This window comes from Chelonoidis abingdonii, chromosome 11 (assembly GCF_003597395.2).
Source record: "Chelonoidis abingdonii isolate Lonesome George chromosome 11, CheloAbing_2.0, whole genome shotgun sequence".
Taxonomy (NCBI): Eukaryota; Metazoa; Chordata; order Testudines; family Testudinidae; genus Chelonoidis; species Chelonoidis abingdonii.
Genome location: NC_133779.1, coordinates 27,275,845 through 27,290,652, shown reverse-complemented (window position 1 = coordinate 27,290,652; position 14,808 = coordinate 27,275,845). Strand labels below are relative to the sequence as shown.

The following is a 14,808-nucleotide window of genomic DNA, read 5'->3' as shown; positions in this document are numbered from 1 at the left end:
GAGCCTGCACCCAGCACCCAAACTCCTTCCCAAAGCCTGCACCCCTCCTGCACCCTAATCCCCAGCCCAGGACCTGCACCCCAGACCTCCCCCCGAAACCCCGCCCAGGGCCTTAGGCAGGTGGAGGCGGAGTTTAAGGGGGTGGAGTTGGGGGGGCGGGTTCTGAGCACCACCAAAATTTCTACAAACTTGCCTCCCATGATTTGGTCCCATGGGTCAGCGCTACCTCTGTGCTAAGGGAAGTGTGGGAGGCTTGCCCCATCACAGGGAGGGCTAAATGTGCTACTATGCCACTGGAAAAGCCAAGTCAGAGCAGGTGGATGTCATCCCTTTTCGGTGTGACACAAGAAGCCATGTGATAAGCAGTGAGCCTTGTCCGGCAGGGTAATTCCAGGAAAACTGTTCTGCACAGTTCAGCGGCCAAACATGGCTCCCAGCACTGTGGTAAGGCTGTTTAAATCATTCCCCTCCTTAGGGCTGCCCTGTAAGTGCCCTGCACCATGTGCCATCGTTTGCACAGATACCTGAGAATGCCCTTTCTGGGGCATAGGACGAGCAATTCGTTCCTGTTTATGTTGTGAGGCTCAGCGACTACGACTACAACGCTGAATGTCACAGACGTGCCCCTGAGGACATGAATTGTTCCATGCTGAATGCAGGCTTTGGGTGACAGCAGTAAATAAGTCAGGGGCCACACACTGAATGATGAGGACAAAAATGAATATTGAACAGCTGCTTCCTTCCCTGAGCACCGGCCATCCTTGTGCACTGTGGAAAATAGTCTGTGATTGTAAAATTAAAGACTGTATCAAAGTGGAGCCAAATTAAGGTAACACAGCCACTCGCAAGCTGGGCATTGCTCACTGTGGCTGCAATCTTTTTAACATTTCCTTCAACCTCTGTCTTCTGTATGGGATACTCCTGAGTCCCCTTCTGCAACAGAACTATTTACACTGAAATCCTGCCCTCTAGTGGAGAACAGGAGCATACGTGCTTGGCTCCTCGGGCATCAAAGGCCAGACATTGCAGGGCTGCCAGAATTCAAAGAACCCAGACTACCTCCTTAGGGCGCACAGACCACCTCTGGATCCCAGGAGAGTGCTCCCGGGTGTTCACTTCCTAGTGTACAGTGCAGCTGGAAATGTACACAAACCCTCTGGCCCAAATGACAATTTTTAAAATTGTCACCCTGGGGAAGGTTTAAACTACAGGATCTGGACAGGTATGGTCAGTGGCATGAGTGGTCAGTGAGGGCCCTGGGGATGGGTGTTCAGTTGAGGCCCAGGGGTGCATGGTCAATGAAGGCTCTGGAGCATGTGAGGGGAACAACCATGTAAAAATAGAGGGAGGCAAATACTAACAAATGGCTGAGGAGGGAGGGATCCTTCCCCTGGAAACCCTTGAGATTACCTCTGCAGGTCCAGGCTTGAGGCACTTCAGAAGAAAGGCCAATCTTCTCCACCTGGGGAGCTGAACATTAGGCTCCTAAGGGGAGATCGTCAAAGACACAAATGGCAGATGAGGCCTAACTCCCTGTGCAAGTGAACTGGGCCTAGCTGCCATTTGTGCCATAGAAAATCTACCCTCAGGTCCATATTTAGCCACCTAACTCAGCAGCTGATTTGCGGTAGTGCTGAGCTCCCACAGTGTCTCAGGAGGTCAGTGGCCGAAGGAGCTGAGGGTACATCACTCCTCTGAAAATGAAGCTTCATATCTGGGTGCCTACTGGCTGTAGGTGGTGACTTGAGGTTCCTGAGTCTGAACACGCTGGCCAGAGATGTAGGCCTGGTTTCTAGATGTACCAAGCACTCATGACTGCTGCTCCATTCAGTGATGCTGTGGAAATCGAATGCATCACGTGCTGGAAGTCAGCATTTTCCTATGGGAGTCTCTGCTGGAAGAACTTGCCCAAAGCAGGTTACAAGCTATTTGAACACACAAACATCCCTCCTCCCACAGCTTCCTAAATCCGGGCCTTAAGCATATCTCCCATCAGCAACAAGGAGGAAGGATGGGCAAGGAAATGAGGGGGCTGCCAGCTGAGTCACTGGCAGAGGGGCAGAAGGAACAGGATAGGAAGTGAGAGCCCAAACACAGGCCAGGCAGAGGGAGTTGATTCACTAGCCAGAGGAGCCAGGGGAGGGAAGTGCTGTCATGTCAAGCCAGGGAGATAGCACAGACCCGCCAAGTGTCAGACCTCTTGCATGGCACTGATTCATCTGGGGCCTATCACACATCCCTGCACAACTTGTGAGGTGTCAGGAATTGGGAGAGAGACCAAGAGCCTCCCTCCCCTTGAACAATGTGTCACCTTAGGGGAAGGTGCACTCAGGGCGGCTGCTTAAGTGGGGGAGGTGTTTGGCATGGCCCTGCTAGGGAGGCCTCAATCAGCTCCTGCCACCGCAATTCCAGTCAGGGAAAATGGATTGGGGCTAGGTAAATAGGCTAGGTTTGCCTAATGACTGATTGCACCTGTCAGCCTCATTAGGCAGGAGCAATAAGGCTGGGAGAAAGGGAGTGAAAATAGAGGTGGAGACCGGGAGGGAAGGGAGGCCGAGGGACAGGTAGGAGCCTGCTACTCTGTTGCTGACAAGGCCTGTGTTAGGCCAAGCCATTGTAAATAGCCTGTATTTAGTAGGAAACAGGCAGTGGAAACAGACACAAATAAAGAGCAAAGGAGTTACACCTGCTTGGAGTGTCCCTGAGTCTGTGAGAAGCAGGGAAAAGGGGCTGGATATTCAGGGGTGCAGTGGGCACCCTGTTACAGAGAGGCAACCTAGTGACAGATGATGTGGAAAAAGCTGAAGTACTCAATGCCTTTTTTGCCTCGGTCTTCACAGACAAGGTCAGCTCCTAAACTGCTGCATTTGGCAGCACAGTATGGGGAGGAGGAGAGAAGCCCTCAGTGGTGAAAGAACAGGTCAAGGACTATTTAGAAAAGCTGGACATGCACAAGTCCATGGGGCCAGTTGCACTGCATCCAAGGGTGCTGAGGGAGCTGGCTGATGTGACTGCAGAGCCCTTGGCCATTATCTTTGAAAACTCATGGTGATCGGGGGAGGTCCGGGATGATTGGAAAAAAGGCTAATGTAGTGCCCATCTTTAAAAAAGGGAAGAAGGAGAATCTGGGGAACTACAGTCCAGTCAGCCTCACCTCAGTCCCTGGAAAAATCATGGAGCAGGTCCTCAAGGAAACAATTATGAAGCACTTAGAGAAGAAGAAAGTGATCAGGAACAGTCAGCATGGATTCACCCAGGGGAAGTCATGCCTCATTATAACAAAGCCCTTCTGACTCCTCCACAAAACTCGGTTGGAGACTACGCAAAGTGTATGCACCAGTGCTCTTTTATTTTTGTGTATATTTTGTATATATTTTCGGTCGCCCTCCTAGCTGCTCCCCATTTTTGTCTGGCAGGGAAGCCGGTGGGTCTGTGCCTTGCCCGGCCGCCTGGGGCCTCAGGTGTAGTTACTCGGCCCAGGGCGGTCTGACTGTCCCTGCCTGGAGGTTCCCTCTCCAGGCATTCCCTGGGCCTCTCCCACATCTCATCCTTGGGTCTCTTTCCTTGGGGTTCTACAATGGGACGCTCCCTTGGTCCCTCACCCTCTCCTGCTTTCCCCTCTTCACTCTGGCTTTGTTGTCTAGGGATTTTCTCTGTTGTCCCCTGGGGACTTAGGTCCTTCCCCTCACTGGGGTTGGGGGGTGTAGGGGCTTCCCTTCCTTTCAAGGGGATCTCTGTCCTTTTTCTGCTGGTGCATCCCCTGCTATGGCCGATTTTCCCCTTTAGGAAGGGGCCCCAATCTGTTCCCAGTATCATCCCTACCCATTGCCAAGCAAACTGGCCCCCAGCCTCCAGGGGCACCTGAGCCACCAGACAGGGCCTCCAATCCCTATGGATGCACTTAAGCATCATTCTTGCTCTGGGGATCAACCTCTGAGGCTTCACCACCCTCCTTTGAATGAGGGAGTGGGCCAGGCCGTGTCCACTAAGCCCTTTAGGGCTTTCTCCCAACCCGCACAGGGATGATGGCCAGTCCTTGCCCTGCTTCCTCCCTTCACCATTCATCCAGCCACAGAATTTGGCTAGCCCACACTCCATTTCTGCGCAATCTAGGCTTTTGTGTCCTGGCTGCCCACGTCACCAGCAGACCAATTGGCCCGAGCAACCAGGGGCTCCCTTACCCTCCTCCTCCTTTTTCTCTAGATTCCTTTCAGGGTGCGGGGGTCTCAGAATTTCTTCCCCGAGGAAAGTCCACCTCGTCGTATTCGTCGGTCAGTTTAATCACGGCCTCCACTGTACTCAGCTGGTGCCGCCGGACTCAGACTCACACGTTTTCCGGGAGGCCTTGCACAAATTGCTCCAGAATCCCCTGGTCCCTAATCTCTCTTATCATCTGAGTGTCTGACCTTAACCACCGCGTGGCCCGGTCTGTAAATTTTTGGGCAAAAGTTCGGGGCGAAACTTTTGCCTGTTCTTCTCCACAGACAGAGCCATCCAGTCTAGGACAGCTGCCTTCACCACCTTATAATCTTCTGCCTGTTCATTACTCAGGGCCACGTAGGCTGCTTATGCCTCTCTGTCTGGATAGGGGACCAGTCTTAGGGCCCAGGTCGCCTTGTCCCATCTGGTGCCCATGGCTACCCATTCAAAAGTGCACAAGAAGGCATCGTGGTTGTCGTCAGGGCCTATTTTACAGAGTCCCAGCCCTGGCACACGGCTGCCAGCACCTCCCAGGGGACTCACCCATCGGTGCAGGAGCTGCTGCTGTATACTGGCCTGCTCCCAGATGAATTTCTGGAAGGTCTTTTGTTGCTCGGCCTGCCAGGCAAGTAAGGCCTGTCTCTCCGCCTGGTGGGACTGCTGGAAGGCCTGCAGGGTCTTCTGCAGCTCCTCCTACTGCTTAGCAAGCCACTGCACGGTGCCCTCCATTCTTGGGTTGCCACTCTCTGGTGGTGGCTTCAGAACCTGGATGAGCTCCTACCAACAATCCACACAAAGATGGACTACAAGCCATCAGGGACAGTATCTCCGAGAATGTCACGGCACATCTGGTGGCTGAGCTTTGTGACTTTGTCCTTGCCAACAACTATTTCAGATTTGGGGACAATTTATACCTTCAAGTCAGCAGCACTGCTATGGGTACCTGCATGGCCCCATAGTATGCCAACATTTTTATGGCTGACTTAGAACAACACTTCTAAGGGGGGGAGGAATCGCTCAGTGGTTTGAGCATTAGCCTGCTAAACCTAAGGTTGAGTTCAATCCTTGAGGGGGCCATTTAGGGAACTGGGGTAAAAATCTGTCTGGGGATTGGTCCTGCTTTGAGCAGGGGGTTGGACTAGATGACCTCCTGAGGTCCCTTCCAACCATAATCTTCTATGATTCCTCAGCTTTTGTCCTCTAGCACCCCTACTCTACTTGCACTACATTGATGACATCTTCATCATCTGGACTGAGGGGAAGGAGGTCCTTGAGGAACTCCACCAGGATTTCAACAATTTCCACTGCACCATCAACCTCAGCCTGGACCAGTCCACATAAGAGATCCACTTCCTGGACACTACAGTACAAATAAGCGATGGTCACATAAACACCACTCTATATTGGAAACCTACTGACCGCTATACTTACCTACATGCCTCCAGCTTCCATCCAGGATACATCATACAATCCACTGACTACAGCCAAGCCCTAAGATACAACCGCATTTAGCTCCAATCCCTCAGACAGAGACAAACACCTGCAGGATCTCTATCAAGCATTCTAAAACTACAATACTCTGTCCACATATCTAGTTAAGGGATACCATCATAGGCTCTAATCACATCAGCCACACCATCAGGGGCTCATTCACCTGCACATCTACCAATGAGATGTAAGCTATCATGTGCCAGCAATGCCCTTCTGCCATGTATACTGGCCAAACCAGACAGTAGCTATGCAAAAGAATAAATGGGCACAAATCAGAGCACTTCAGTCTCCCTGGACACTCAATAACAGACTTAAAAGTGGCCATTCTTCAACAAAAAAAAACTTCAAAAACAGACTTAAATGAGAAACTGCAGAACTTTGCAAACCTGACACCATAAAATTAAGCCTGACTAAAGACTGGGAGTGGCTGGGTCACTACAAAAAATAGTATGAGAGGGGTAGCCATGTTAGTGGATCCAACAAAGTGGGTATTCACCCATGAAAGCTCATGCTCCAGTACATCTGTTAGTCTACAAGGTGCCACAGGACACTTTGCTGATTTTACAAAAAATAGTTTTCCCTCTGTTGATACTCACACCTTCTTGTCAACTGTTGGGAATGGGCCACATCCACCCTAATTGAACTGGCCTCATTAGCACTGACCCCGCCTCTCCCCCACTTGCAGACATCAACCTGGGCTATCTCCAGTCAGACTCTGGGACAGGAACACAGGGAATTTCCCTTAACAAGCAGTGTTCCTTTCCCAGTTACATTGTGTAAGATTCTCCCAGCTACTCCAGTGAGTAGGACCAACCTGCTCAGTTAGGGCTCAATCCTGTGAGATGCTAAGGTCCTCCAAACCGACTGTGAACAAGGAAAGTAGAGGAAATCAGCACCTTCCAGGATAAGGTCCATAGGAGCATTTGTAGCTGTCAGTGCCTGGTCCTCTGCTCCAGCTCCTTGGGACACAAATGCCTAGGCTGGCTGCTGCTGTGTCTGCTTATTTTGGGATCTGGTTAGATGAAAGTTGACACACTCCTCCCTGATGGTCCCAACAGTTCTGCTCCTTTCCCTACTGCCCCAGCAGTCTCATGGGGCGGGGGGGGGGGGGGGGGGGGGGGGGAGGCATCAGCAAGGAAGGCAGTGATCCCATTTGTCTGGTGCTCCTGGGGCTGGATATGCTCTGTGGTCTTGCAACAGTCCAGCTCCAGATGGCTCAAACTCCAGTGTTGCCAACAATGTTAGAAACACCAGGCTCTGGCCCCTCTTTTCTCCCAAGCCAAGCATCTTTCGAGCCCAGCTGAATGTTTGCCTCTCGATGAAGTGACTGCAGTGGGCGGACTAGCAGGAATGTGTGTGTCCTGCTCTGCCCAGCTGCCCAAGGTTCAGCTCCCTGTCTGCAGCTGGCCCTCAGGCAGGGGACTGAAATCCATTCTAACATAAAAGCCTAGGGAAAGTTTGAGTCCCAGTATTTCCTATAGGTGTCAGCTCCTTGAAGGTGTCCCCATAACTGAGGTCAATTGGGGCCCAGACCATCTGGCACAGATCATTGCAAGCTAGCCTCTTCCTAGCCACCTCAACAGTGGTCAGGCACTGTCCCAGGGGAAAGCAGCGGAGGCAGGTCGAATGAGCGGAACAGTTCAGCCATCTCAGGCTCATGGAGACTGTCTTAATGCCGCGTGTTCCCTGAGGTTCCCATGGGATATTGCAGAATGTGGGCACCCCAGGCCCATCACTGAGGCTGACCGGCCCTTGGGCAACGTAGGAAGTGCTTGCTGAACCTGGCTGAGCAGATCCTATGCTGGGATTGAAGGGACACAGTTTGGCTTTCCACACGGCTTTTCTCTGGGCACACGAGGGCTACTGCTGGCCCTGAGGCTAAGTTGGCATGAAGGAGGCTTTTCATCCTGACCCAGGCAATGAAAGGTTGCAGACTGGCTCCGTCAGATGGGCAGGTCTTCATGAGCTGTGCCACCAAGTCACCCCAAAAGATCAGCTGTTGGTGCTGCTGCCCATCTTCCCAGAGAGATTCTTGCTCTTGCACAGGGACATCCTGTAGCGCTCCAGGCTCACCAAGTGACTGATGCTGCCGACGTAGCAGATGATGTGCTTCGTCTGCTTGTGCAGCTCCATGCCCATGAAGGGCTTTCTCAGCCACCTCGAAAACACTGGACGTGGGCCTGCTAGCTCCCACAGCTGGCCCTGAATCCTGAGGAGCATGCCTGCTAGGCCCATGTTGCCAGGTGCAGGCTGTAGGGCTCAGGCTGTGGGTCTTGCAGGCCTGTGAAGCAGTGCGGGCCAGGGTGCTTCTGCTGCAAGCACTGCCATGCCCTGGGGCACAGGGGCTGCCACCGGCCATGCTGCCAGTAGGCCACCTCCTCCCTGCAGGGCACCCACTGCTGTGTGGTCCTGGGCTTCCTGTGGGCTGGCACAGGGACCCAGCCTCCCTGTTGGGCCTCTTCACAGCAGTTCTTGTAAGGCAGGAGTGGGCAGGAGTGACCTGGGGGAGGGGGCCCTGCTGCCCAGGGGGCACAGGGAGATGGAGTCTGGCATGGAGCCAGCCATGGGCAGGGGACACCACTCACAAACTGGACCTGGCCTCCTCTGGAGCCTGTTCTGCAGCTGCTCTACCTCTTGAGGGCTCCGCTCTTGGCTGCTCAATGCTGGTGGTCAATAAGCTGGACAGAATGCTGTGCTAGCCCTGCATGCTGTGTGGACACTGCAGGGTCCTGGACGTGCCCCTGTGCTACATGGAGAGATCTTGTGTCCAGGCCAGGCAGCCCTTGGCAGCCCCAGGGGAAGGCAGGGCGAAGCTCACTCTGGGCCTGAGCTGCACAGAGGAGCCTCCTGGCCCAGGATGAAAAACTTGCTTTCTCAGGCTCCAGAGCCTGAGCACCCGCCCCAGCCCAGCATCAAACTCACTAGCCAGCAGTTTGCACCAACTCCAGCAGAGAGTATGCCAGGGCTGGCAAAGGCTGTGGTACCTCAGGCTGCTTCCCATGACTTCTGGCAGTGAAGCAGGGTCTACCAAGGGCTTAGATCCCGAGGGAGTCTTGGCTTGCCAGAGCAGAGCGCTGCACGGCAGGTGCTGCAGCACCAGGAGTGGACAGGAGGAGCTCCCTCCAGCTCGGGGAGCAGTCCTTCCCCTCTTCCCCTTCAGCCTTCCTCCTGCAGCAGGCTCTGGTGCCTCTCCTAGGTTGAACCCCCCCAGCAGAGTCCTATTCCACCTGCTCCACCATAAGGCTCTGGCTAAATTGCATTAACCTAGGTGATGTTTCTTGTATCCATGAAGCACCCACAGTGCACAAGGCACAGGCCATGCTGGAAGACTCAGACCTGCCCTGAAGAGCTGATGTGCACGCACTGATCCCAGTGCTAGTGTAGTAATGGCTTTGACTGTCCGCTGCTTGGAGCGGGGATTGGCTTTTATTACGTATATGTACAGCACCTCGTACAATGGGACCTCACCTGGGGGTGCTGGGTCCTACCGCAGTTCACATCATAAATACATTTTCAACTCCAGGTGCTATGCTAATACAAATCCCAGTCTGATAGGCACACACCTAACCTGAGAGACCAGGGGTTTTAGCTGAACCCATGTTCCTCTTCTTTCTCCATTCTTTTTCTGCTCTTCGTTACCTGCACCCATGATGCTGCATCTAGACTGAGGCCCTAAGAGCCATGTGAGAAGATCCTGGCCCCAGCTCCACCTAACGCCCAAATTTACGCTTTGCTGTGACCAGACTCCTGCTCAGCTGTTCCCCGCCCCCCACCCCTGTAAGCACTTAAACATTCAGGGTCAAGCACCCCCCTGGGCACTCAGGAAGTCAGTGCCTCTGCTTTCCTCACTTTGATGCAAGGGAAGACTGGGAATAATGTGACCCACCACCCAGGTGCGAGGGATCCCTGCTGTTTGGTGTCTGTTTCAGTTGGGCCCCCTAGACATAAAAGGATATTTGAGAGGCTAAGTCTCTCCTAGAAAGCACCAACCTGCAGGGCTCTTTTGTGATTTATAGCCTGTCTTCCACTGTCACCTAAAGGGGTGATGCCCTCTGTCATGTTCCTGTACCAGATATGAATGGGCTGCAGAGCTTTCTCATACACACCCGCTGCATTCATCATCAGCAAGGCTACAATTATGTCATGGAGGTCACGGTGTCCCTAGCCTGTTTGTCAGAGGGTGGAGATGGATGGCAGGAGAGAGATCACTTGATCATTACCTGTTAGGTTCACTCCCTCTGGGGCACCTGGCGCTGGCCACTGGCGGTAGACAGGACACTGGGCTGGATGGACCTTTGGTCTGACCCACTTTGGCCATTCTTATGTTCTTGTTCTTAATCCGTGACTTCCAGAGACCTCTGTGACATTTTCTGCCACGGGGCTGGAGCTCCCAGCCGGCTTCCGCACAGCGCCCAGCCCGACCCTGATGGAGGAACTCCGCAGCTCCCAGCTGCAGCAGGTGGCTGGGGACTCCCCTGCAACTGCCCAGCTGCAGCAGGCAGCGGGTCCCTGCAGCTTTGAGACGCTACATTGGGTGAGGGGACCCTGTAGCAGCCCAGCTGCCACAGATGGCAGGGAACTTCCCAGAGCTGCTCGGCCACTGCACGGGGGAGTTGGGGCCCAGAGCTCCCACTCACTGCAGCAGCGGGGATCCTGGGGCCCCAGCAGCAGTGGGTGCTGAACCCACCTCCCCATTTTGTCAGGGATATTTTTAGTGAAAGTCTGGGACAGGTGGGGGGAACGTCTGTGAATCTTTTTTTATTGCCTGTAACCTGTCCCATGTTTTTACTAAAAGTATCCATGACAAAAATCTTACCTCTAATCATCAGACCCTTTAGTGCTCTGACAGGTATAGCTGAGGTTAGCTTAACTAAGGTACATGTCAAGTATTGGGGGTAGCTGTGTTAGTCTGTAGCCACAAAAATAACAAGGAGTCTGGTGGCACCTTAAAGACTAACAGATTTATTTGGGCATAAGCTTTCGTGGGTAAAAAAAACCACTTCCTCAGGTATGTATGTTACACACAGTGCCACCTACTGGCTGAACAGTACAGTAAATTTAGCACTGCATTACATCACCTATAAATTCTACGTTCCTACCACTTACAATATTTACGCTACCACTATCTTTGAAATTCAATATGTAACAGTCTGTCGACTGTCTCTGAATCATACTGGTTTCTGATTACATGACCTGAACGTGTAACAACTTGTTCATCTGGCTGTCCATTAGTTGCAATGGCTGGCTGTAGCTGGTCAGGAATCCCTCAGTCATCTTCTTGTTCTGCACTTACCATCTGTAGAGTTTGCTCTCTTGATTATTCTTTCTGAGGAAAACACTGTAAATGTCGATGGTTTCTGTTGAACTCTCCACTGTCAGCCTGTTACATATGATTTGGGTGCTGAATTCTTTGTCTTTAGGAGTTTATCCATCCTTTTTCTCCATCCAATTTGACATGAACATGGTTTCCAAGTTCTAGACCTGGCAGTTGTCTGTCATGTCTGTTGTAAAAATGTTCATAAAATCTTTTTGCCTTTGTATTTGATTTAGCTACTCTCTTCATGTCTGGCCACCTTGGAGATAGATTTTTTTTTTCCAAAGTTGGAACAGTAGTTCTGAGTTGTCTCCCCAACAGGAGTTGTGCTGGACTGTATCTAGTTGCTGCTACTGGTGTTGATCTGTAGCTCAGAAGAACAAGGAATGGATTTTGCTGCTGTAGGGTTTTCTTGGCTGTCTGTACAGCTCTTTCAGCCTCTCTAGCACTAGCGGATAATGGTGGCTCCTAGTGTCCCTGTAAGCAGAGTCAGGATGAGCTCTACCCTGACATCTGGTGAATTATGGGAAGTGTGGAAAGAATTTCAGAAAGTGTGGACTCTCTGGTATTTGCATGGGCACGCCCAGCATAGCCCAAGGCAGCCTGGGATGGTTATTTTGACAGCTCTGGCTTCCCCAATTTCTTTGTTATTGGAGCAGGACAAATAAAGTGTTGCCACCTGATTATGTGAATGAGGAACTACGAGACTGCTTTATGACAGAGATGTCTCAATATAAATTAAGTGACACTTGCTAGACAAGGGACATGGGTTCCAAAACCCTGGGAAGAGAGAGAGGTTGGGGACTGGTGTGTGTACTTGATGGTATGGGCCCCTTTTGAGGGCCTGGAACACCAATTGCACATTCTTCTCTCTCCACTGTTAAAGAATAGAGCTAATTTTGATTCCATTAGGAGTCCATCTAAAGGCTGCTGAGCTGAATTCACGTTGGACCAATCAATGGTGCACCAGGGCTCCCCTACTATGAGCTGAAATTGCTAAGAGTTGAAATCACTAAAGAGCTGGAATTACTGAGCTAAGAGTGCTGTGCTAACTAGTGGGGGAGCCTGAAGACCTATCACTAAGCAGCTGGCAGAGCGGAGCAGTTTGCAGCATGTTGGAGCAGCTCATGGAACAGTGAGCGGAGTGGAGCAGTTTGCGGGGATGGCTGGAGTGGCTCATGGGTCGGTTGGAGGAGCGGCATAGCTGGTGAGGTGGAGCTGGTTGTGGTGAAGGCTGCAGCAGAACTCCATGGAGAGGCGGAGCAGTTGGCCTTGGCCCACTGAAGGTGCCCCTTACCACTCTGTGTGGGTCCCACCACCCTGTGTAGGCCCCCCCCCCAATTTCCACCCAGGCTGAGGGGGGTAAAACTCTGCAGATAAACTTCTGAACTCTGGGGTGGCACTGACCAGAGACTTTTGTGTTGTTGGACTTTGGGGTGTGATTGGGCTTAAGACCCTAAGGGGGAAAGGACATTGCCAAAAGTACTTGGAGGTGGGTTTTTGCTTATGGTTTGTGTTATAATCCTGTTTATGGTGTTTCTCCAATGGGATGCCGCATTGTTTCCCTCTTTTATTAAAAGGATTTTGCTACACTCAGACTCCGTGCTTGCAAGAGGGGAAGTATTGCCTCCTAGAGGCACCCGGGGGCATGATATGTAAGTGTCCCAGGTCACTGGGTGGGGGCTTGAGCCGGTTATGCATTGTGTTATTGAAACGAAACCCCTGGATACTGAACCTGGCCCTTGTTGCTGCCAACTCAGAGGGGCAGAAGGGTTACATCCCTAAGCCTCTGACTGTCAGATGCTGGGACTGGACAACAGGGAATGGATCACTTGATAATTGCCCTGTTCTGTTCATTTCCCCTGAAGCATCTGGTACTGGTGCCTGTTGGAAGACAGGATATTGGACTTGGACCACCTGTCTGACCTAATATGGCCATTCTTATGTAATATGATCAAATCATATTTTGTTCAGAATGACTTAAATTCTGCTGCAGTGAATTGTGGTCTGTTGTCCATCACTAGTTATTCTGGAATACAGAAGTGAGCAAAAGTGCATTCCAGTTTACTCATAACATTGTGACATGTTATGTCTTTCAAGTATATTATTTCTATGTACCTGGAAAAATAGCTCAGATGACCAGGTAATGATGTCTTCTGAATCTGCATAAATCTGCAGCTAGTCTCTTCCAAGGTTGCTCCGGTAGGGGTGTTGGTAAACTGTATAGTTCAGCATTGTTCATCTTGAACACTGCATGCAGTTCTGGTTGCCCTATCTCAAAAAAGATATATTAGAATTGGAAAAGGTAAAGACAAAGAAAATGATTAGGGATATAGAACAGCTTCCTTATGAAGAGAGATTAAAAAGACCAGGTGTTGAGTTTATAAAAGTGATGACTAAGGAGGGATATGAGAGAGAAGGGGGTGCTGTAGTTTTATGCAGAAGAATGCACTCACCGCAGGGGCAGCAGAATCTTCCTAAAAGTGGGGGGGGGGGCCCTGCCCCCTGAGGCCCTGCCCCCACACCACCCCTTCCTTCGAGGCCTTGCCCCGCATCACTGTTCTCCCCGAGGCCCCGCCCCCACACTGCCCCTTCTCCCCGAGGCCCCACCCTCATGCTGCCCCTTCCCTGAGGCCCTGCTCCTGGACCGCCTCTTCCCCATGAACCCCCCCCACACACACACACACACTTGCTCTTCTTGGCCTCTCACCCACTCATGGCTGACCTCCCCAGTTCTAGTTCACTGGAGGGCTTCTGTTTGTACCCATAAATTGTTATTTAGAGAGAGACCGATTTTCTTGAGGTTCAGTTCAGCTTCCTCCTTCCTAGAAGGCAGTTGTCTGTAGTTTTCCGGTTCCTGGTTAAAACAAAATAAAGGAGTTCATTGCTGCCACTGTCTAGGAGTGATTACACGTGTTCCTCACCACACACATACAACCGCTGTGGAGAAGGGGAATCGGGAGGTGTTATTTACCCAGCCACACAACACAAAAAGAAGAGTCACCAGACGCTATGACTAGGCAGCCCAGCTGCCTTGGTGCAGAGCAGGGCCTGCTGCAGAAGCCTTGCTGGCGTGTTCTGAACTCAGTGCGTTCCCGGCGCATGGGCCCAGCCACGGCTCTTAGCCACGGGGTCGGGGCCCCCAGCCTGTGACTGCCCCCGCTGGCAGTGGAGGAGCGGACGGGGAGCCTGTGGGCAGCCGGGCCACGGGCCAGACCCAGCGTGGCTGCCGGGGGGGGGGGCTGCCCAGGGCTTGGCCCCCTATGCGCTGGGCGTGGGGCCAAGGCCACCCCACCCCACGGGCCTGGGGCTCCGCGAGCGGCTCAGCCGGGCGGGCCCGACAGCGGATGGAACAATCGGAACGGGGGGGGGGGGGGGCAGGAACCTCTGTCGGAAAAAGTCCCCGGAATCGGGACATCTGGTCCCCCTGGGCTCAGGCCGCCGGCCCGGCTCTCCCCGAGCCCCCGCTGGGGGGCGCGCGGCTGCGGGAACTGACCCGCCCCCTGCGGCCCGGGCCGGCCCGCTCGACTCTATGGTCACCCAGCGGGTAGAGAGCCCATTGGCAGCCCCTCCCCCGCTGTCTCCCTCTCCTCAGCATTGGAGGACCGGAAGGAGCGGTTGCTATCCCAGAGTTCCGCGCGGCCTCACTCCTTCTCTTTCCGGTGTGGCGCCGTTCGGCTCCGGGCAGGTGAAGTCGGTACTGGGGGCCGGGAGAATCCGCGTCCATCCTGTGCGGGGAGGCGCTGGGGGGTCCCTCGGGGGGAGGGTCGAGGTGTGGGGAGCCGGGGGTGCTGGCTGGGGCC

The 14,808-nt window shown here is 52.9% G+C and overlaps 1 protein-coding gene and 1 long non-coding RNA gene across 6 annotated transcripts in view; one reads left to right on the top strand and one right to left on the bottom strand.

Moving 5' to 3' along the window:
- Window positions 1-10,633: 10,633 nt before the first annotated feature.
- LOC116822593 (uncharacterized) lies at window positions 10,634-14,524 on the bottom strand. Of its 5 annotated transcripts, none has more exons than XR_012656730.1 (3): window positions 14,391-14,524; window positions 13,716-13,862; window positions 10,634-13,280 (listed from the first exon to the last, which is right to left on the bottom strand). It is a non-coding gene; the product is annotated as an uncharacterized LOC116822593 (long non-coding RNA). The 5 variants fall into 5 exon arrangements; XR_012656732.1 differs by lacking the exon at window positions 14,391-14,524 and having other exon boundaries at window positions 10,634-12,889; window positions 13,124-13,280; window positions 13,716-14,057; XR_004373188.2 differs by lacking the exon at window positions 14,391-14,524 and having other exon boundaries at window positions 10,634-11,482; window positions 13,124-13,280; window positions 13,716-14,057.
- Window positions 14,525-14,606: 82 nt separating this feature from the next.
- RPL36 (ribosomal protein L36) overlaps window positions 14,607-14,808 on the top strand; it is a 4,418-nt gene continuing 4,216 nt past the window's right edge. The window contains exon 1 of the mRNA XM_032776582.2: window positions 14,607-14,693. The gene's annotated coding sequence lies outside the window, so the exon portion shown is untranslated. The remainder of the gene's footprint in view (window positions 14,694-14,808) is intronic.